The 22,237-nt window shown below is 48.3% G+C and overlaps 1 pseudogene; it reads right to left on the minus strand.

Moving 5' to 3' along the window:
• Nucleotides 1-14,916: 14,916 nt before the first annotated feature.
• Nucleotides 14,917-22,237, minus strand: part of LOC119310678 — a 20,132-nt pseudogene continuing 12,811 nt past the window's right edge.

Raw genomic sequence — 22,237 nt, forward strand, 5'->3', positions numbered from 1 at the left:
GCGGGAGAGGGCGGCTGGAGTAGGACACGGGGGTGGCGGCCGGATTGGGGGACGAATGAGGGATTCGATCTGGTGTGAGCGTGTGAGTGTGAGTGAGGGAAGGGGTGGTGCGCGGGCCGGCGTGGGAGGAAGCAGAGAGGTGGGCTTAGCGGCAGCGCGGGGGAGGCTGCCTAGCGCTATAGCTAAAGCTGCAATGAGGGCCCGAGAGCGTGGCCCATTAGCAGTAGCGCTGGCCGTGAAATCCAGCGCTACTGCTAACGTGCACTTGTAGCGCTTGTTCTGGCCGGCGCTACTGCTAAATAGCAGTAGCGATGGGTATCTAACCAACGCTACTGCTAAATGTCTACCTATAAGCATTTTCCTAGTAGTGTCATGATTGGGGCATGAATATAACATTGACTTAAGCCTCCCCCAAGCTTGAGCGATTCTTTCTCCTTCGCGAGGCCAAAAATTATATATGTAATTATGATCACGATGAACAAGATGCATAGGATAAAACTTCTGGTGAAATTCCAATTTCAATCATTTATAGTTCCAGGATCCCATATCATCACATAGCCTATACCATGTGAATGCGCCTCCCTTCAAAGATAAATGGAATACCTTCTTCTTGATAACATCCTCAGGCATACCTGCAAGCTTAAATAATCCACAAACTTCATCTACATAGATTAGGTGCAAGTCGGGATGTAATGTTCCATCTCCTGTAAAAGGATTAGCTAGCAGTTTCTCTACCATACCTGAAGGAATTTCAAAGTAAACTTTTTCAGTAGGTTCAGTACGTTGAGGAGCAACTCTTTGCTCTACTGGTCGGGGTGAACATACCCCGAACAAGCCCCTCAAAGGATTAGTTTCCATAGTAACAAGTGATAGTAAATTTCAGCACACTATATAAATTTTTCCTTACCAAGTTCCACTTACCAAAGGCGGTTCAATCCCCGACAATGGTGCCAGAAAAGAGTCTTGATGACCCACAAGTGTAGGGGATCTATTGTAGTCCTTTCGATAAGTAAGAGTGTCAAACCCAACGAGGAGTAGAAGGAAATGACAAGCGGTTTTCAGTAAGGTATTCTCTGCAAGCACTAAAATTGTAGGTAACAGATAGTTTTGTGATAAGATAATTTGTAACGGGTAGAATGCAATTAAAGTAAAAAAGGTGCAGCAAGGTGGCCCAATCCTTTTTGTATCAAAGGACAAGCCTGGACAAGTTCTTATATGAGAAAAGCGCTCCTGAGGACACATGGGAATTATCGTCAAGCTAGTTTTCATCACGCTCATATGATTCGCGTTCGTTACTTTGATAATTTGATATGTGGGTGGACCGGTGCTTGGGTACTGCCCTTTCTTGGACAAGCATCCCACTTATGATTAACCCCTATTTCAAGCATCCGCAACTACAAAATAAGTATTAAGGTAAACCTAACCATAGCATGAAACATGTGGATCCAAATCAGCCCCTTACGAAGCAACACATAAACTAGGGTTTAAGCTTCTGTCACTTTAGCAACCCATCATCCACTTATTACTTCCCATTGCCTTCCTCTAGGCCCAAACAATGGTGAAGTGTCATGTAGTCGACGTTCACATAACACCACTAGAAGATAGACAACATACATCTTATCAAAATATCAAACGAATACCAAATTCACATGACTACTTATAGAAAGACTTCTCCCATGTCCTCAGGAACAAACGTACTACTCACAAATCATATTCATGTTCATAATCAGAGGGGTATTGATATGCATTAAGGATCTGAACATATGATCTCCCACCAAATAAACAAACTAGCATCAACTACAAGGAGTAATCAACACTACTAGCAACCCACAGGTACCAATATGAGGTTTTGATACAAAGATTGGATACAAGAGATGAACTAGGGTTTGAGAGGAGATGGTGCTGGTGAAGATGTTGATGGAGATTGACCCCCCCCCCCCGATGAGAGGATCATTAGTGATGACGATGGTGATGATTTCCCCCTCCCGGAGGGAACTTTCCCCGGCAGAACAACTCCGTCGGACACCTAGATTGGTTCCGCCAAGGTTCCGCCTCGTGGCGGTGGAGTTTCGTCCCGTAAGCTTGCTTATGATTTTTTCCAGGGTAAAAGACTTCATATAGTAGAAGAAGGGCACCAGAGGCCTGTCAGGGGGCCCACGAGGCAGGGGGCGCGCCCTAGGGGGTGGATGCGTGCCCCACCCTCGTGAACAGGGTGTGGGCCCCCTGACGCTGATTCCTTCGCCAGTATTTTTTATTAATTCCAAAAATGACTTTTGTGGAGTTTCAGGACTTTTGGAGTTGCACAGAATAGGTCTTCAATATTTGCTCCTTTTCCAGCCCAGAATCCCAGCTGCCGGCATTCTCCCTCTTCATGTAAACCTTGTAAAATAGGAGAGAATAGCCATAAGTATTGTGACATAACATCTAATAACAGTCCATAATGCAATAAATATCGATATAAAAGCATGATGCAAAATGGACGTATCACTTAGTGCACCGACGACAACTTACTTGAAGGATCTTGCTCAATCCATAGGTAGGTATGGTGGACTCTCAAAACAAGATTTGGGTTTAAGGGTTTTTGGATGCATAAGTAGTATATCTACTTGGTGCAGAATTTTTGGCTAGCAAAGATAGGGGGCAAGCACCACATGTTGAAGGATCTATGAAAATATAACTTCTATGTGAATATGAACAAACATAAATCATTACGTTGTCTTCCTTGTCCAACGTCAACAATTTTGGCATATAAAATTTTGATGGGGGCTCACAATCACAAAAGATTTCCAAGATAGTGTATTTGCATGTGAACTTTCTCTTCCTTATACTAATTATTCGTGAATTGCTTGTATGACCAATATTGTGATTATCAAGCCTCAAAAGATTTCACTTTCTAAACCCAATGTGAAGCTACCACTAGGCATGATATGATGACATTCAATTTATTCAACAATTTACTCATAGGATATAAGTGAAGCACAAGAGTAAATGACAAGCTACTCCAAAAAGATATAAATGAAGATCATGGGCATATTATTTCTTTCTCTCAAATTAATTTAAGTGAAGCAAGAGATAATTTCTTAAAAAACACTAAAGCACACCGTGCTCAAAAAATATATAAGTGAAGCTGTACAGAAATTCCATAGAAAAGAGCTTCATTGACGGGATGTGAGTGCTGCTTACTTAGCCTCCCTGGCAACTATTTGAGGACTCTATTTTATTTAAAAACTTTCAGATCTAAGTATTTTATTAGAACAACAAGAAAAACAACAGAAAATGACATTCCAAGCATAGCACAACTCATGTGAAGAAGCAAAAACTTAGGCTCAATCGATACTAACCGATAATTGTTGAAGAAGAAAGGTGGGATGCCTACCGGGGCATGCCCAAGCTTAGATGCTTGAGACTTATTTGAATATTAACTTAGGATGCCTTGGGAATCCCCAATCTTGAGCTTTTTTCTCCTTAATTCCTCTCATATCACGGTTTCCCTAAATCTCAGAAACTTCATCCACACAAAACTCAACAAGAACTCGTGAGATAAGTTAGTATAAACTAATGCAAAAACCTTATCATTCTCTACTGTAGAAAATCAATAAAATTATTATTCAACATTGCATACTAAATTCCTCTGCATATTTAATAGTCCTATCCTCAATTAGAATCATCAAAAAAGCAAACGTATGCAAACAATGCAACCATAACAACAATTTGCCAAAATAGTACAGTCTATAAAAAATGCAAGATTCATCATACTTCCCTAACTCCAACAATTATGATAAAAATACTACACTGTAGAAAATTTATCAAATATTATTGTGCAAAAAGTTTCAACAATTTATCATATTCTGACTTTTCAAGGGAATTTTTTCAACATCGATAAACTTTCTGTTTTGAAACAGCAACATGTATACTTGCAAAATAATCATGGCAAAGGCTATCATTGCCACTTTTATTGAAATGAAAGATTTAAAAAATTATTCTAAATAACAGCAAGAAAATCCTAACAAAATAAATTGACGCTCCAAGCAAAACACATATCATGTGACGAATGAAAACATAGCTCCAAATGAGGTTACCAATAATGTTGGAGATGAAAGAGGGGATGCCTTCCGGGGCATCCCCTAGCTTAGTTGCTTGGATCTTCCTTGGATATTAACTTGGGGTGCCTTGGGCATCCCAAATCTTAGGGTTTTTTCACTACTTATTATCCTCATAACGACATCTCGCCCAAAACTTGAAAACTTCAATCACACAAAACTTAACGGAACTTTGTGAGATAGGTTAGTATGATAATGAGCAAACCATTTCACTTTGGCACTGTCAAAGATAAGATTCATAACTGTTTCCACACAAGGCCTACTGTATCATATCATTTCCACAATTTATATTGAGCAATATAAGCCATATAAACAAGGAAACAAGCAAACTATGCATTGAAAACAGAATCTGTCAAAAACGGAACAATGTGTAGGAATTTGTACTCAAACCATACTGCTGCTACTCCAAAAATTATGAAAAAATATGATCACGTGAGAAATTTGTATATTAATATTCTGCGAAAAGAATCAACTCAAAATCCCTCTTCTGTAAAAAATGATAGTTATTTTCATGAGCGCAAAAGTTTCTGTTTTTCAGCAAGATCAAGTCAACTATCACCCATGATCGCAAAGGCTTTACTTGGCACTTTATTGAAACAAAGACAATAAAACATGATTACTACAGTAGCCCCCTAATCATGTGAACACACAAAAACAGTAGGTAAAATAGTTGGGTTGTCTCCCAACAAGCAGTTTTCTTTAATGCCTTTTAGCTAGGTATAATGAGTTCAATGATGCTCGCATAAAAGATAAGAATTGAAACACGAAAAAGAGCATCATGAATCACATGGCAAGCACATTTAAGTCTAACCCACTTCCTATGCATAGGGATTTTGTGAGCAAACAACTTATACAAGCAATAATCATCTAGCATAGGAAGGAAAAACAAGTGCAACTTCAACACCTTCGACATAAAGAGAGGAAACTTGATATTACTGAGATATGTAGAAGCATATGTTCATCTCTCATAATAATTTTCAGTAGCATAATGAATGAATTCAACAATATAGCTATCACAAAAAGCACTCTTTTCATGATGCATAAGCATAGAAATTTTATTACTCTCCACATAATGAAGTTTCTTATCATGAATAGTGAGAGCAAATTCAACAAAATAACTATCATGTGATTGAAAATTAAAATCATGATGACAAGTTTCATGGTTATCATTATTCTTTATAGCATACATGTCATCACTATAATCATCATAAATAGGAGGCATTCTTTCGTCATAGTAAATTTTCTCACCAAAACTTGTGGGACTAAAAATATCATCTTCATCAAACATAGCATCCCCAAGCTTATGGCTTTGCATATTGTTAGCATCAGGGATATTCAAAGAGTTCATACCAAAAAAATTGCAATCTTGTTCATCATTCAAATATTTTGTGCCAAACATTTTATTGACTTCTTCTTCTTCTAACAATTGAGCATGATTTTCTGAACCATCATTTTCAAGAAAGACATTACAAAGATGATCAATAATATGATGCAACCTCAATTCCAATTTTTTATGTAGTTTTCGTTTTTTAAACAAAATTAGTGATAAAACAAGAAACTAAAAGATTCGATTGCAAGATCTATAGATATACCTTCATGCACTCACCTCCCCGGCAACGGCGCCCGAAAAGATCTTGATGTCTACTACGCAACTTTATTCTTGTAGACACGTGTTGGGCCTCCAAGCGCAGAGTTTTGTAGGACAATAGCAATTTTCCCTCAAGTGTATGACCTAAGGTTTAACAATCTATGAGAAGTGTAGGATGAAGATGGTCTCTCTCAAACAACCTTGCAACCAAATACAAGAAATCTCTTGTGTCCCCAACACACTCAATACAATGGAAAATTGAATAGGTGCACTAGTTCGGCGAAGAGATGGTGATAAAATTGTAATATTTATGGTGCACAAGGGGTGGGGCGTGGCCCCCTCCTTCCTTCTCCTTCTCCCCTCCTTCCTTTCCCTCCGGTAGAAGAAAGGAAAAGGCGGGGGCGAATCCTACTTGGACTAGGAGTCCAAGTAGGACTCCCCCCTTGGCGCGCCCCTCCTGGCCGCCGGCCTCTCTCCCTTCCTCCTTTATATACGTGTCCAGGGGGCACCCCAAAGCACAACATACAATCTCTTAGCCGTGTGCGGGGCCCCCTCCACCGTTTAGTACTCTGATAGTATCATCATAGTGCTTAGGCGAAGCCCTGCGCGGATCACATCACCAACACCGTCATCACACCGTCGTGCTGACAAAACTCTCCCTCGACCGTCTGCTGGATCAACAGTTCGAGGGACATCATCATGTTGAACGTGTGCTGGACACGGAGGTGTCACACGTTTGGTACTTGGATCGGTTGGATCATGAAGAAGTTCGACCGTTTTCACCAAGGTCCGAGCTCCGGCCACCGCCGCGAGCTCCATTCCGGTGAGCCCCGGCCACCCCATCTCCTCCCGCTTGCACTACCAGATGCGCGTGAGCCCCAGCTACGCTTAGCATCAAACCATCGTCCAAATGGTCGCCAGAGCAACCTTTCCGATGTCCTCCACCGCCTCGAGTCATAGTCGGCAGCTAAAGACCGGCCTAACCCCGTTTAGGTTAGTTTAATGACGTCCATGGGTCACTGATAGGTGGGCCCCGGCCCTGCTAATTTTGGTTAAGCTTTTAATTAAACCTAAATAACCCAGTGACTCACTGACAAGTGGGCCCACGCCCCACTAGCAGTTTAGTCAGTATTAACTTAACACTAATTTACCCTGTTAATTAGTTGAGTCACTGACCAGTGGGCACCACTGGTCAGGTTTGACCGTGGTCAGCCCTGGTTGACCTGTTGACATCATGATGCTGTCATGCTGACGCCATTAATCATTTTTTGGAATAAAAATAAACCAGGAAATTTCAGAAAATAGCTAAACTTCTAAAAATCATAGAAAATAATCGGTAACTACAAATGAAATAATTTATATATGAAAAACAATGAGAAAAATCCAATCTTTCCATCTGTACCATTTCCATGCATTTTAGAACAACTTTTTGCTACTGTTTAGGTCAAAACAAATAAATGACATTTAAATAACCCCATGTGGAGTTTGAATTTAAACCTTTGGTTCAAACCAACTTCATTTAATCTGGTTGCTAGTTGCATTAGCACAACAAGAGCATATTGCCATGTCATGATCATGCATCATATTGTTGCACTGAATTGATTGTGTTCCCTCTTGTTTGTCGTGTTTGTCACCTCTCAGTAGACATTGTTCCGACGATGTGATCGATGACACTGATGAAGACACAATGCTATCTTCATAAGTGCCAGGCAAGCAAACTCCCTTTGAACATTCCAATACAATCCTACTCTCTCGCTCCTGCTCTCTTTTACTGCATTAGGACAACAACGATTCAACTGTTACATGTTGCGGTAGTTGAACCCCTTTTCCTCTGCATGACCTATCTTTGCAACAGTAAATAGTTGAAACCCACTAGCATGAGTAGGAGTTGTTTGGGCCATGATGTTCCTACTCATTTATGCTCACTTGTTATGTCTGCTATGCTTAGGGTTGTGTCGGGTGTGATCCATCTGGGCGATGAATTGAAATGATCATGTCCTAATGTTGAGACTTAAGTGTCTTGACCCGTTTTGGTCAAGTTGGTGATGAGAGGCAGTGTTGGAGAACATGGTGGATTGTCTCGTGATACGGCTCAAAGGAATTGAGTTCCGTGCTTATCAGAGCCTACCTTGCGGTTACACGAACATTTGCGGTCAGGTGTGCGGGTAGGTGATGCATGACGCGTGTGTCCGGGTGACACATGACACGGCACAGTGTCCGGACTAGATGTAGATACATGTTCCAAGAGGGAACGTTGCTGATGGGACGAGGAAGGGTTCCTTTGAGTCAAGATCAACATGATCTATTCGAATAGCCGCGTCCGCGGTAAAGGACTACTGGGTTGCTTGTGCAGTTCATAGACAAGTGAAAGTGGATACTCTAAAATACACAAAATAAGCATGAGTGCTATGGATGGCCTTATCATAGGGAGACGGGAGCGGATCCATAATGGTGTAATGATATGGTGAATATGTAGACTTGTATGCGCCATCTCAAAAGAGTTACCAGCAGTCATAGTACAGGATAGCCACAGAGTCAAAGCTGACTTGCTGCAGTTAAACTCCATCACCCCTTTGTTGATACTATGCATATGTAGCTAGTTCTGATGTAAGTCTTGCTGGGTACATTTGTACTCACGTTTGCTTAATTTATGTTTTTGCAGAGAGACTTCAGTCTCACTAGTAGTTTCGCGTAGACTTCACGTTTAGCTTGTTACCTCAGCTACGATCTTGTACCCTTGGGAGGGTCTTGTAGATAGTCAGGCTTCTCAGCCTTTTTCATTTGTAGATGTCTGTACTCAGACATGTTATGCTTCCATTGCTTGTATGCTTTGTATGTTGGGTCATGTGACCCATGATTGTAATTCTTACTACGTATGACTCTTCGGAGCGTTCTGAATAAATTCTTTGAGTCGTAGAATTTTGTTGTGATGTCATGTTGTATTTGCACATATCGAGCATATTATATGTATGATTTTGAAATGCTTGGTATGTGTGTGATTCGACAATCTAGTTGTTTATTCTTGGTAGCCTCTCTTATGGGGAAATGTCTCCTAGTATTTCCACTGAGCCATGGTAGCTTGCTACTACTCTGGAACACATGGGATGATCGGTATGTGTCCTTCTTTACTCATGTGTCTGCCCCTTCGGGGAAATGTCACGCGTTGTTCCTTTAGGTCCTTGTAGCTTGCTACGACATGGGTTCATACGTTGATGACCGACACGTGCATTGCTGGGTCATGTATGTCTGTCCCTGTAAGTTAGCAGTGCCACCTTGGGTTTACGACTAGTCATGTCGGCCCGGGTTCTCTGTCATATGGATGCTAGCGACACTATCATATACGTGAGCTAAAAGGCGCAAACGGTCCCGGGCCAGGTAAGGTGGCATCCGTGGGGATACTGTGCGTGAGCCCACAAAGTGATATGATGTGTTACATGCTAGATCGGTGTGACTTAGGATCGGGGTCCTGACAGCTAGCCTCCGTTTAGTGGTGCATATTGATATTCAAACAAAAAACTGTATGGAAACTTGGCATTCATCATCATTGCTGCAGATGCCACTACATTGGCATTGCAACCAAAAGGCAGCATTACTTGCCAATCACGTACTACTACTCCACTTCCAACTAATTCTAACTAAACTAAGATCAGAATCACATCTAACTAAATCTTGAGAGACACCTCCATAGATGCCCCGGCCCCAATCAGATACGTAGGTGGCATAAGCAAGATGAACAGCAGTAGCTTCTCCGCAGTGACTGTCGGCATGCTGCTGATTGTCATCACCTCCATGTCTACCATATACCTGATGCCCTTTACTGTAAAAAAGATTGGGAGGCGTAACTTCAGTAACATTGCAATAACAGTATATATATAGCCATTGGTGTCGAACATAGAGAGAGAACAAATGCTTGCTTACTCTGAACAGGAAGGGATTTAAAAATTGAGAATGATAGCTTGGAATATAAGTTAATATCATGTACATAATGTCTGAAATTTGAATTCAAAACTGATAAATTCTTACCAGAAGTCCGTAACATAATATACTGCTTGATCAAAGTAAGTCCATACCATACATTCTTACATTCTTACTGGAAAACTATTTGTTGTAAAACAACTTCAGACTTACTTTCAGTCTGTAATTTGTAGAGAAGGTTAACATTAATTTCTCAAATACCAATTGTTACGGCCGTAGAAGCCCACCGGGCAATATTAGCCCACAAGTTATCTTAGGTTAATTCTTATGCAAGTTATCTTAGGTTAATTTTTATGCAAGTTATCTAGGTTATAAATATAGGTTGTAAGACTCTTTTTGGAATTAAGCAATAAAGATAATTCTATCATATTGCCCGGCTCCAGAGGAGCCGGAAACCCTAGCCGCACCCTGCCCTAGCCGCCGCCGCCCTTCTCCTCCCTCACGACGGCGCCAATGCGCCAGAGCCGCCGCCCTCGGCCCCAACCCTCGTTGTTATGCCCCTACAACCTACGGAGCAGAGTCGGTAGGAACCCTAGTCCTACCAATTTGGTATCAGGTACCCGGGATTCGACTATGTCTTCGACGCCTCCAATTCCGTCACCACCGCCGCTGCCCGTCAACTCCACCACCGCCGTTGGCACCAACTCCACCACCGCCACCGCTTCATTGCTAGGCGTCACGGCCTCGCTCTCGGCGGGTGCCACGGCGTCGCTCTCGGCACCGATCTTCCCTGCACCCGGCACCGCACCGGGCCACGGCCTGCCGCCACCCCCAGTCCAACACGCGACGCCGTTGCCTCCCCCCGTGCCGCCGCAGTTTACTCCGGAGGCCATGGCCGGCGTGCTCAATGACTTGGTCGTCGCGGTCCAGGGCATCCGCCTCTACTTGGCTAGCCCGTACGGGCCGCCCCCGCAGCTCCATCCGGCCATGACCGCGGGACAGCCGATGCTGCCATGGTACTTCGTTCCCGCGGCCATCACCGGGGGTTACCCGGCGCTGCCCTCACCGGCGGCTCCAACGCCGCCTTGGCCACAGTGGCCGACGCCGACACCTGCGCAGCCGCCCGCCGCCCAGGGCCCACAGTGGCCGGCCTACTCCGTTACCGCGGCCATCGCCGGGGACTACCCGGCGCTACCGTCGCCGGCCGCTTCCATGCCGCCCGGGCCCCAGTGGCCGACGCTAGCGCTCGCGGTGCCACCCGCGCCGCCAGCAGCCGCCCAGGGCCCGCAGTGGCTGGCCTGGGCTGCGCCACCCACCACCTCGCCGTCCCTCCCGGCGGCCACAGTGCAGGTTCCGCCGCTGCCACCGCCCAGCCCTAGCCTGGGCCCGTCCGCGCCAGGCGGTCTTCTGATCCAGGAGGTCCGATTCCCATCGTCACCATCTCCGCTTCCGGGCTGGCTCCACGGGACATCGCCGCCGCCGGTTTACACGGCAGCCCAGGAGCCGTCGGGTTCCCAGTTGCAGCCCGGGGCGTCGGGTGCCACGGGGGCCTACGCTGGCCTTCCCACCATGGACCAAGCACCGTCATCAACTCTCCGCACCGCCGAGGCAGTGGGCCATGGCGCGCCAAACCAGCAGCCGCCCCGGTTTGCCAAGCTCGACTTCGCCACTTATGACGGCTTGGATGACCCGCTTAACTGGCTCAACCAGTGTGACCAGTTCTTCCGCGGGCAGCGCACACCCACGTCGGAGCGCACTTGGCTGGCTTCCTACCATCTTCGCGGGGCCGCCCAGACATGCTACTACACCCTCGAGCAGGACGAGGGCGGCATGCCCCGGTGGGAGCGCTTCTGCGAGCTGCGCCTTCTTCGCTTCGGACCGCCATTACGCGGGAGCCGATTGGCCGAGTTGGGCCGCCTACCTTTCACCTCCACGGTGCAGGATTTCGCCGACCGCTTCTAGGCCATGGCGTGTCACGCGCCAGGTGTGACGGCCCTGCAGCGGGCTGAGCTCTTCGTCGGCGGCCTTCCAACACACATTCGCGCCGACGTGGAGCTTCGCGGACCCCATGATCTCCAGTCGACCATGTACTACGCCCGCGCGTTCGAGCGCCGCGCGGTGGCCATCCAGCAGGAATCACCGTCCCGGACCGCTGGGTCACTACCAGGGCCGGATTCCGCGCAGGGTCGGCCTGCGCAGGCTTCTGCGGCACCCCTCGCCGCGACCGTGGGACGCCCGTTCCGCCGGCTCACCTCAGCCGAGCTCCTCGAGCGTCGCCGCCAAGGATTGTGCTTCAACTGCGACGAGCCCTACACGCCCGGCCATGCCTGCCCGCGACTCTTCTACCTGGAGGTTGCAGACCACATTCCGGAGGACGCCGTCGCCGCCGACTTGGCCACCCCAGCTGTCTAGAAGATGTTTGACACTGGTTGATCGCCTGGAAGAGTTCCGCCAGCGCTTCCCCACCTTACAGCTCAAGGATGAGCTATTTGTGTAGGCGGGGAGAAGTGTTACGGCCGTAGAGGCCCACCGGGCAATCTTAGCCCACAAGTTATCTTAGGTTAATTCTTATACAAGTTATCTTAGGTTAATTCTTATGCAAGTTATCTAGGTTATAAATATAGGCTGTAAGACTCTTTTTGGAATTAAGCAATAAAGATAGTTCTATCATATTGCCCGGCTCCAGAGGAGCCGGAAACCCTAGCCGCACCCTGCCCTAGCCGCCGCCGCCCTTCTCCTCCCTCGCGACGGCGTCAACGCGTCGGAGCCGCCGCCCTCGGCCCCAACCCTCGCTGTTCTGCCCCTACAACCTACGGAGCAGAGTCGGTAGGAACCCTAGTCCTACCACCAATAGTTTTGTTGTTAACAGATTAGAAGATCATTTGAGCAAAGCATCACAAATCAATAGTTAGATGAATTGTTTCAGAAGTCTGGTCAATAGTATCTTGGTGTTATATTCTAGAAATATATGGTATTACTATTTTGGTATCAAATAATATAAGAACGTTCAAAGGAAGCCTCAAAAAATTACGGATAAATATGAACAAAACGCTGCATTAATATCCGGTGTATTTGCAAAGAGCAGCCATTCATATGAGTGGGCACACTAGAGTCTTGAAGGCACAGTTGAAGCTGCCAAAATCCCTGCAAGGGCAACTGGTTCTGAACTGTACCTTTCATTGGTAGCCAATTTGTTGGTGGCAACAATCAATTCAGTCATGCCTTATTTTGTGGAAAATGGCTCTTGAGGGGGGATCAGCAACACCTGCTGCATCAATGTATGGGGAATGCTAATTTTGAACAATTTCAACCGTTTAATAACAAAAGATGGAATTCAGGCAGCAAACTTTCCCAAATCGCCGGTTCTTATTGATTCGGTCAGATGTTCTTATTGATTAGACAAATTCAGGTAGCAAACTTTACAAAAGACCTGAGCAGGTCAACAAAACAGCATATAGTAGGCATGCAATTTCTTGGTAAATTGAAAGGGAAAAGCTTTCATCCAGATTACAGTATACACATAATTAAGCTACTACATTGCAAGGTCCACACTGATCAAGTGTTCTCAGGCCATTAATAACTACTCACTCCGTAAACTAATATAAGAGCGTTTAAAATACTAAAACAGTGATCTAAACGCTCTTATATTTCTTTACAGAGAGAGTAGAAATTAAAACTGGCTGCGCCTCATACACAGCCATCACTATAACTGCTGCAAGCATGTGAGCGCTACGAGACACATCATTACTTCACCATATCCTTCAACTGATTATTACGACAATGTGTGTCTAGCACGGTGGTAAAGACCTCCTGGAGTGGGGCTACCAACCAAGATTAGAATCCTGGTTCTCACAAAAAAAGGCCCCTCGCTGTGTATACTTGTGTTGTGCAAGCAAGCGTGTTCGCTGCGTATACTTGCGCTACGCAACCCGGCGTTCAGGGCCTTTTCTCAACATAACAAGATAATGCCTTTGGGACTTCTCACCCCTTGGGTTGAGGTTTTTTTTTTCCAGCGGATTATTATCTCCACATGCAGAGTGAATCCATGGGCAAGTTGCTCCTTAACATGATGCCTACTAGCTTCATCCACCTGGCATTTTCTTTCACAGTCGTTGCAGTCTTTGCATGGGTATTCACCAAGCAGCACGATTCTCTTTAACCCCACAGCTCGTTCCATGACTAGCCTTATATAGTTTGTCACCTTGTCTTCCTCCTCAAACCCTTGAATTATGAGCCTCTTCAAGTTGAAGTGCTTGAAATCCTTGGATGGTCCCCACACCACATTGGTCTTCTCGGCATTGTCCTCGGGTGTTTTCGCACATTGTCGTGTTCGAGATAACTTCATGTAAGGACATAGAAAATAAATGACGCATGTTAATTAAACCTGACACCAACCCTTGCAGGACAACAATGTAATAACAATTGAAATTAAATATATCTTTGGTAGGACTAGGGTTCCTACCGACTCTGCTCCGTAGGTTGGAGGGGCAGGACAGCGAGGGTTGGGGCCGAGGGCGGCGGCTCCGGCGCGTTGGCGCCGTCACGAGGGAGGAGAAGGGCGGCGGCGGCTAGGGCAGGGTGTGGCTAGGGTTTCTGGCTCCTCTGGAGCCGGGCAATATGATAGAACTATCTTTATTGCTTAATTACAAAAAGAGTCTTATAGCCTATATTTATAACCTAGATAACTTGCATAAGAATTAACCTAAGATAACTTGCATAAGAATTAACCTAAGATAACTTGTGGGCTAAGATTGCCCGGTGGGCCTCTACGGCCGTAACAATCTTCCATTAAAAATTTGGAACACCAACAGTACTAATATCTAAGTTTAGGCCTGCGTAGAGTTTTTGAAAGTAACTTGCATGAACTAAATCCTAGTCAAATTAAGACACGCCAATATGCTTTGGATAAACACGAGGTAGGATCCAACATGATTTTGTTTTCGTCTTGCATGGACATTGTCTCTGCAAAATTCAAATGGAACGTCAGAACTTCTGTTTGCATTGCATTATCATTCATACACAACATAGTCCATGTGTTCCACATATCATAATTACTATGCGGCCTGTACGCACTACTTCTAAAGTTTGTAATGGATTAGAGTCAGTGAGTGATCAAAAATCAGATTAACTTGGTGGTATGTTGTTAATGCTGAATATTCGGAAACCTATCACACTAGACGGAGTCATATCCAGGCTAAGATGTGGATTCAATTAGAAAGAAGGTAGAGTCACAGGCTTACTGTAAACTTCTGCAGGGCAGGTGCAGCTTCAAGGATAAATAGGGTCCAGCTCAGATCACACTCAGGGAAGATATTAGAAAGGGACAAATCGGACAGATTTCTGAATATAGCAGTGAGCTGCTTCGGATGTTCCGGCTGAATCCATATCTGCACCAAGGAGAGGAACACAAATAGACAGCTGATATTAGTAAAGAAGAACATATGTTATGTGTGCAGAAGAACTTTATATGGTCCATAGATAGAAATTAGCTTTACCATTTGGTGGTGAAAATCGAGATGCAATGTCGACAGGTTCGTTGCACTCCTTGACAAGCACTCACTTAGCAGGAATGGCGCCTGCCACGCCTCGGCCCTACAAGTGAGGCTGACTCCACGAAGCTCTGGAACATAGCCGAAGCGCAACGGAGGGCTCTTAAAAGACCATTGGCACTAAACTTCACTGAGCTTGGGGACAGAGATGAGCTCAATGTGCATGCACTCAAAGTAGAAGAGCTCGAGCTCCTGGAGCCCAGTGTCGTTGCCGTATAGGCGATCGGGCGAAGAACCTCGAGCTGAAGAACACACGCACGCGAGAGAGAGGAAAGTCCTTTTGTGCCGCAGCTAACAACGCAGCGTTTTCTGTTTCATTCCTTTACCCTTTATCTGTTACAACCGAATAGCTAACAACCTCCCAGTGGACGCGCTATGATCCGTGACGGCCGCGCCATCCCACGGCCACGTTCCACAGCGCATGCATCCACCAGGAGGAAAAGAAGGAAGAAGTGGTCAGTGCTTCGAACGGCATCTGATCCACAGCTAGCTACGTGCATGGGCAGGTCACATCACCCGCATGCATGCATTATTCAAAGGAAAAACGGAAAACAGTTATCCTAGCAACGTGAGCTTAACAAGGCCAACAAATCTCCCCCTTAAGCTCAGCGTTCACTACTGATTTCTCTGACCCCAACTTTCTGACACAGCTCGATGAAGCGCACTCGCCCTAGTGCTTTGGTCAGTGCGTCCGCCACTTGATCAGGAGTCCCAACGAAGTCGATCTTCACTTGTCCAGTTTCAACGCAGTCACGGATGAAATGAAACTTTACATCTATGTGCTTACTGCGATCATGATGAACATGATTCTTCGCCAAAGCAATCACGGACTTGTTGTCAACCATGAGCTTGAACTCCGACGGAGCTTGTCCCCTCATCTCTGCCACCAGCCTGCTCAACCACAAACCTTGTCAAGTTGCAGCTGCCGCGGCTACATATTCTGCTTCGCAAGAGCTGATCGCAACTGCCTTCTGCTTCTGCAATGTCCAGGAAACAAGGTTGTCCCCAAGAAAGAAGATCTGCCCAGAAGTGCTCTTGCGGTCACCAACATCCCCAGCGTGGTCGCTGTCACTGAATCCAAGCAAAACACCACTGCCACCACGCACATATCTGCACCCATAGTTTAGGGTCCCTCGGACATACCTCAAGATTTGCTTGACAGCTGCCCAGTGAGTTGTGGTTGGCTTCTCCATGAACCTGCTCACAATTCCAACGGCATGTGTGATGTCTGGACGTGTGTGAACTAGGTACCTTAGACTCCCGATCACGCTGCGATAGAGGGAGGCGTCGCACGCCTTGGCTTCATCTTCTTTTCTTAGCTTGAGCCTGCACTCCATGGGCGTATGACTGCTGTTACACCCGCTCATACCTGCCACTTCAAGTATTTTCTCTGCATAACCACGCTGACATAGAGTGATCACATCCTCAGACTGACTCACCTCGATGCCCAAGTAGTAGCTCAAGAGCCCGAGATCACTCATTTTGAAGAGTTGTTGCATTTGCTCCTTGAATGCTTTGATATGAGGCTTGTGAGTACCTGTGATGATCAAGTCGTCGACATACACCCCCACCAGTAGGTAGGACTGATCATCGCCTCTACGGTACACTGCATGTTCTAGCGGGCTCCTGACAAAACCAAGTGAGATCAATGTTTCATCAAGCTTCGCATACCAGGCCCGTGGGGCTTGACGAAGCCCATAGAGCGCCTTGCTAAGCTTCAGAACCTATTCCTCGCCTCCATTAGCAACATATCCAGGTGGCTGCGCGACATAGACTTCCTCAATCAGATCACCATTGAGGAAAGCGGACTTTACGTCCATGTGATGAACCTCCCAGCCCGAGTGCGCGGCCAACGCGAGGAAGAGACGCACGGTCTCCATGCGCGCCACGGGCGCGAATACTTCTTCAAAATCTACGCCTTCGCGCTGAGCATACCCCTTTGCCACCAATCTGGCCTTGTGTTTGATGATCTTGCCGTCGGGGCCGCGTTTAACCTTGAAGACCCACTTCAGCCCAATTGCCTTTTGTCCTCGAGGAAGAGAAGCTAGTTGCCAGGTTGAGTTCTCGGCAATAGACTCCATCTCTGCATCCATGGCCCCCTTCCAGTTGGCGTCCGCCAGCTCGTCCTCGACGTTCGCCGGCTCCTCAGCACTTAGCAGGCAATGCTCCATCGCCTCTCGCACGGCCTCCCCTTCGGTCTCATCTAGGATGCAGGAGACACGGCAATAACGGATGTTGCCGGCGTCCACGTCCCGACGATTCTCGTCATGACTGAGTGGCGTCGCCCACCGAATCTCTCTGCCCTCCACGGGTGTAGCCGCCTCGGACTGTGGTGTCCCGAGCGAGCTCCCCCCGGACGACGTTGATCCGGACTGGGGCGTCCCGTGTGCGCTCCCCCCAGGCGTGGCCGCGCCGGAGCGTGCGTCTGCTGATGCAGGTGTGGAGGGGGACGCCGGCGTGTGCGGCGAGTTGATGTTGATGGGCGTCCCGCGGTCGATCTCATGAACACCATGGTCCGTGGTATACACCACGGTGAAAGTGCCCGGCGCGGAGTATGCCCCCACCGCGCCAGGGACACGCCACGCCCACGGTCTGCTCTCCTCGAACACCACGTCTCTGGACACTTGCACCTTCTTTGTTGCCGGGTTGTAGACGCGATAGGCCTTGGAACCCTCTTCATATCCGACGAAGACCATCGGCGTCGAGCGATCGCTGAGCTTTGTGATGCCAGGGCCGACATGCTTGACGTGGACTGTGCACCCGAACGTGCGCAAATGATGCACCGCGGGCTTGCGGCCGTGCCACGCCTCATAGGGCGTGACTCCCTCCAGGCTACGAGTGGGAGCACGATTCAGCACATACACCACGGTCCTGACTGCCTCAGCCCAGAAGAAAGCCGGCATCTCCATGCTCTTCATCATACATCTCGCCATCTCCACCACCGATTGATTGCGCCGCTCGACAACCCCGATTTGCTGCGGGGAGTACGAAGCGGTCGTGTAATGCTTGACGCCCAGCTCCTCGCAGTACGCCTTGAACTCGCCAGAGTTGAATTCTCCGCCCCGGTCCGACCGGAACGCCCGCAATTTGCAGTTGCCGCTCGCCTCGGCGTGAGCCTGGACCTTCTTGAAGCGCTGGAAGGCCTCGTCCTTCGTTCTCAGCAGCTCTGGCCACATATAACGACTGTAGTCATCCACTATTAGTAGGAAGTACTTGTTACCTACCGGCGTGGTTGGCTCGATCGGACCGCAAAGGTCCGTGTGCACAAGCTCCAGCCCGCGCTCTGCCCGGTACACCGAGGACTGTGGGAACGGCGAGCGATGTTGTTTGCCCAGGGCGCACCCGTCGCAATATTGCTCGACACGGTCGATCACAGGCATCCCGCGGACCATCTGCTTCACGGACATGGCACGGAGGGCACGGAAGTGAAGATGGCCCATACGGGCGTGCCAGCTCCAGGTCGGGTCATCCCCTTGTGCCAGCAGGCATGCCGGCGCGTCCATCGCGAGAACACCGGTGTATAGGCGGTTGCCTGATCGCCTGACACTTGCCAGAGTGCGTCGGGCTGGGTCTTTGATGACCATGAGCCCATCTTCAATGTGGATGACGCAGCCGGCCTCGTCCAGCTGTCCCACCGAGACTATGTTCGTCCGGAGGCTCGGGATGAAGTAGACGCCCGCGAGCGCGCGTTGGTCACCGCCTTGGCAGTGGAACACCACCGTGCCGCGACCGCGAATGGCCACGACCGAGCCATCGCCGAACTTCACCGTTCCATGCACGGTTTCGTCGAGAGATGCGAAGACTCCCCTGTCGCCCGTCATATGGCTACTGGCTCCTGTGTCAAAGAACCACACGCCATCCGGGGAGGGCACAGGGAGCACTTTCTCCTCGTTGAGGTACACCACTTGGGGTGCAACATGTCGTGTCGCGTCGATGGTGGTGACCACGGCCATGTAGAGACCCTGATCATGCTCGGCCTGGACTTCAGCTAGATGTGCCTGCTCCTGCTTGCCTTTTTGCTCCTGCTCACGAAGCCATGTCCGGCACTCCTTCTTCCAGTGACCGGGGATGCCGCAATGATGGCAATTCCCCTTCTTCTTCTTGCTGCCGGAGCCGCCCGCGCCTGCGCTCCCCGGAGCACCCTTGCCGCCGCCGTGTGACTTGCCCTTGGCGGGTGATTTGCTCTTGCCAGCGTTGCCGCCGCCACCTCCTGATGACGAACCACCGCCTCCGCCCACCTTGTCGCGGGCCAGCCACTCCTCGTGAGTGAGCAGGAGGCGCCCGGCAGGCTGCGCGCCGTCGTCTAGATCGTAGTGGTCCTCGCACGCAGAGAAGCGACCGACGAGTTCCTCGATCGTCATGGCCTTCAGATCGAGAAGGGACTCGATCGCCATCGCCATCGGACGATAACGGCGCGGCACCACCCGGAGGAATTTCTGCATGGCCTTGTGCTCGGTGACCGGGTCGCCGAACAGCTCGAGATCGGAGATGAGGGCGGAGAGCCGCAGCCCGAAATCCTCGATGGACTCTCCGTCTTTGAACCGGAGATCCTCGAATTCTCGCCGGCGCACCTGCGCCTTGGCCTCGCGGGCGCGCGCGCTGCCCATCCTCATCGTCTTGATCGTCTCCCAAGCCATCTTGGCCGTGTCCTTGGCGGCCAGCACACGCAGCAGCTCCGGCGGGACGCCGGTGAGGATTATCTGCAGCGCGCGCCGGTCGTCATTCTCGTCGGCGCCGTCTTCAGTCACCACGGTCCAGACTCGGGCAACCTGCAACTTGACTTGCATGAGGAGCACCCACTCTTGGTAATTGGTGCGGGTGAGCATCAGCGACGACCCCGACTCCTCGCGCACGACGCGCTCCACCACGCGGATCTCGCCGCTGCCGCTGCCAGTGAGGCGCGCGACCGGCGCCTTGGACGAAGGCGTCTGCGATGGTGATCTGGTGCCGCCTTTGTTCTTCCCGTCAGACTCGTCACCCGACATCGCTGCCGCGGATCAAACACCGCCGGCCACCGGAGGATCACACACCGCCGGGCTCTGATGCCAATTGTCGTTGCCGTATAGGCCATCGGGCGAAGAACCTCGAGCTGAAGAACACACACACGCGAGAGAGAGGAAAGTCCTTTTGTGCCGCAGCTAACAGCGCAGCGTTTTCTGTTTCATTCCTTTACCCTTTATCTGTTACAACCGAATAGCTAACAACCTCCCAGTGGACGCCCTATGATCCGTGACGGCCGCGCCATCCCACGGCCACGTTCCACAGCGCATGCATCCACCAGGAGGAAAAGAAGGAAGAAGTGGTCAGTGCTTCGAACGGCATCTGATCCACAGCTAGCTACGTGCATGGGCAGGTCACATCACCCGCATGCATGCATTATTCGAAGGAAAAAGGAAAACAACTATCCTAGCAACGTGAGCTTAACAAGGCCAACACCCAGAGCTGGGCACGTCGATCTTGAGCACGGAGTCCTCATCAACCAGTTGGCAGAAACTCAAGGTGAGGTGTATGAGCCTGTCACAGGCCCTAATGAGGTCGGTGATGTCGGAGTGCCCAAACGCAAGCTTCTTGAGGGTAAAAACCGTGAGCCACCGGAAAGCGACCCGGTAGTCGCGGGAGAAGGACATGAAGTGCTGCTCAAACTCGGCGAGCCGCCGGGCAGTGTTTCTCCTGTATGGCGAGCCTGTGCCAAAATGGAGCCTTTTGGTTTTGCCGCCGCTGACAACGTGCTCAACGGCGCCGCCGATGGAGCTCAGGTCGGGGGGCGACAGGTAGAAGCGGAGGCTGAGGGACTTGATAGCATGACTGTTGCTGCAGTCGCACTCGCGCTCGGTCAGCAAGCTCCGTTCCGCGCCTGTGAACGCGTCCATGCGCTCGGGCGTCCTGGAGCGGCGGAAATGGCCGGCGTTGAGGTACAGGCGCGAGAGCCGGTGGGGAAGGCGTGGAGACTGCGCCGGCGCAGACGGCCTCACGCAGGTCGAGGCGCTCGAGGATTTCGAGCAGGAGGTCGTCGGTGAGCGCGCTGATTCTGTCCTCCTCTCGGCCGGCCTGGAGCTTGTGCGGCGCGACTCCATGGCCGGGATTCGAAGGCCGATTTGTTGGTTCACTACTAGGGAAAATCCTAGCAGCAGCGTGGGTTTTGGACCTATTAGCAGCGCGGGGGCCGGCGCTACTAATAAGGCGCTACAGCTAACTTATAGCAGCACCCGCGCTACTACTACTACTACTACCAGCGCGGGTTTTTTTTTGAATTTTTTCGAAAAAATATTTCGATTTTTCCCCCTAATTTTCAAATTTCTGAATTATTCTAACCTCAAATCTCTAATGACCCCTCATCACTGCTCAATTTAATCTCTAATCACCCCTCATCATTCCAAATCATCTAACTTCCCGGACGGTCACCCATCCTCTCACTACTCTAGCCTGAGCACGCTTAACTTCCGGGTTCTATTCTCCCTCGTTTCCAAGTATGCACTTGTTGTTTTCCTGACAATAGTAAGATGACAATCCTATTAACCTCAGGAATTTAGCTTGAGCATGAAGTCACACATTTCACTATTTGAGTTTGAAACTATTGTTCTAAAAAATTAGTAACACTAATATTTCTTGAATAATTAGTTTGACCACAGTTTGGCCATAGTTTGACCAGATTTGACCAAAATTCAAAAAAACTAAAATAATTATTTAGTAACACTAATATTCTAGAATAATTAGTTTGACCATTGTTTGACCACATAGTTTGAAATTTTTTCGATTTTTTCCAGTCTAGATCTTAAAAGCTCCGTAACTTTTTTCTGTTAGGTTTTTGAGAATTTTGAAAATGTTTAACGGGGTTCCCCTAGTTAAATTTGGATGTAACTTTTCGAGTAGATGATTTTTCATATAAAAAACTTTTTCATCCGAGTTAGTATGTAAAAGTTATGCCCATTTTTACAAATTCTCGAGAGATTTTGCAAATAAAGTCGAAATTCATATTTGCAAATTTTCCCAACAACTAGACCACATATCACATGGGAAACTTATTTTCTTTTATTTTTTTGACATTTTCATCATTTTCTTTATTTTTTTTAAAACTGAAAAGGCGA

Source organism: Triticum dicoccoides, chromosome 5B (genome assembly GCF_002162155.2).
Source record: "Triticum dicoccoides isolate Atlit2015 ecotype Zavitan chromosome 5B, WEW_v2.0, whole genome shotgun sequence".
NCBI lineage: Eukaryota > Viridiplantae > Streptophyta > Magnoliopsida > Poales > Poaceae > Triticum > Triticum dicoccoides.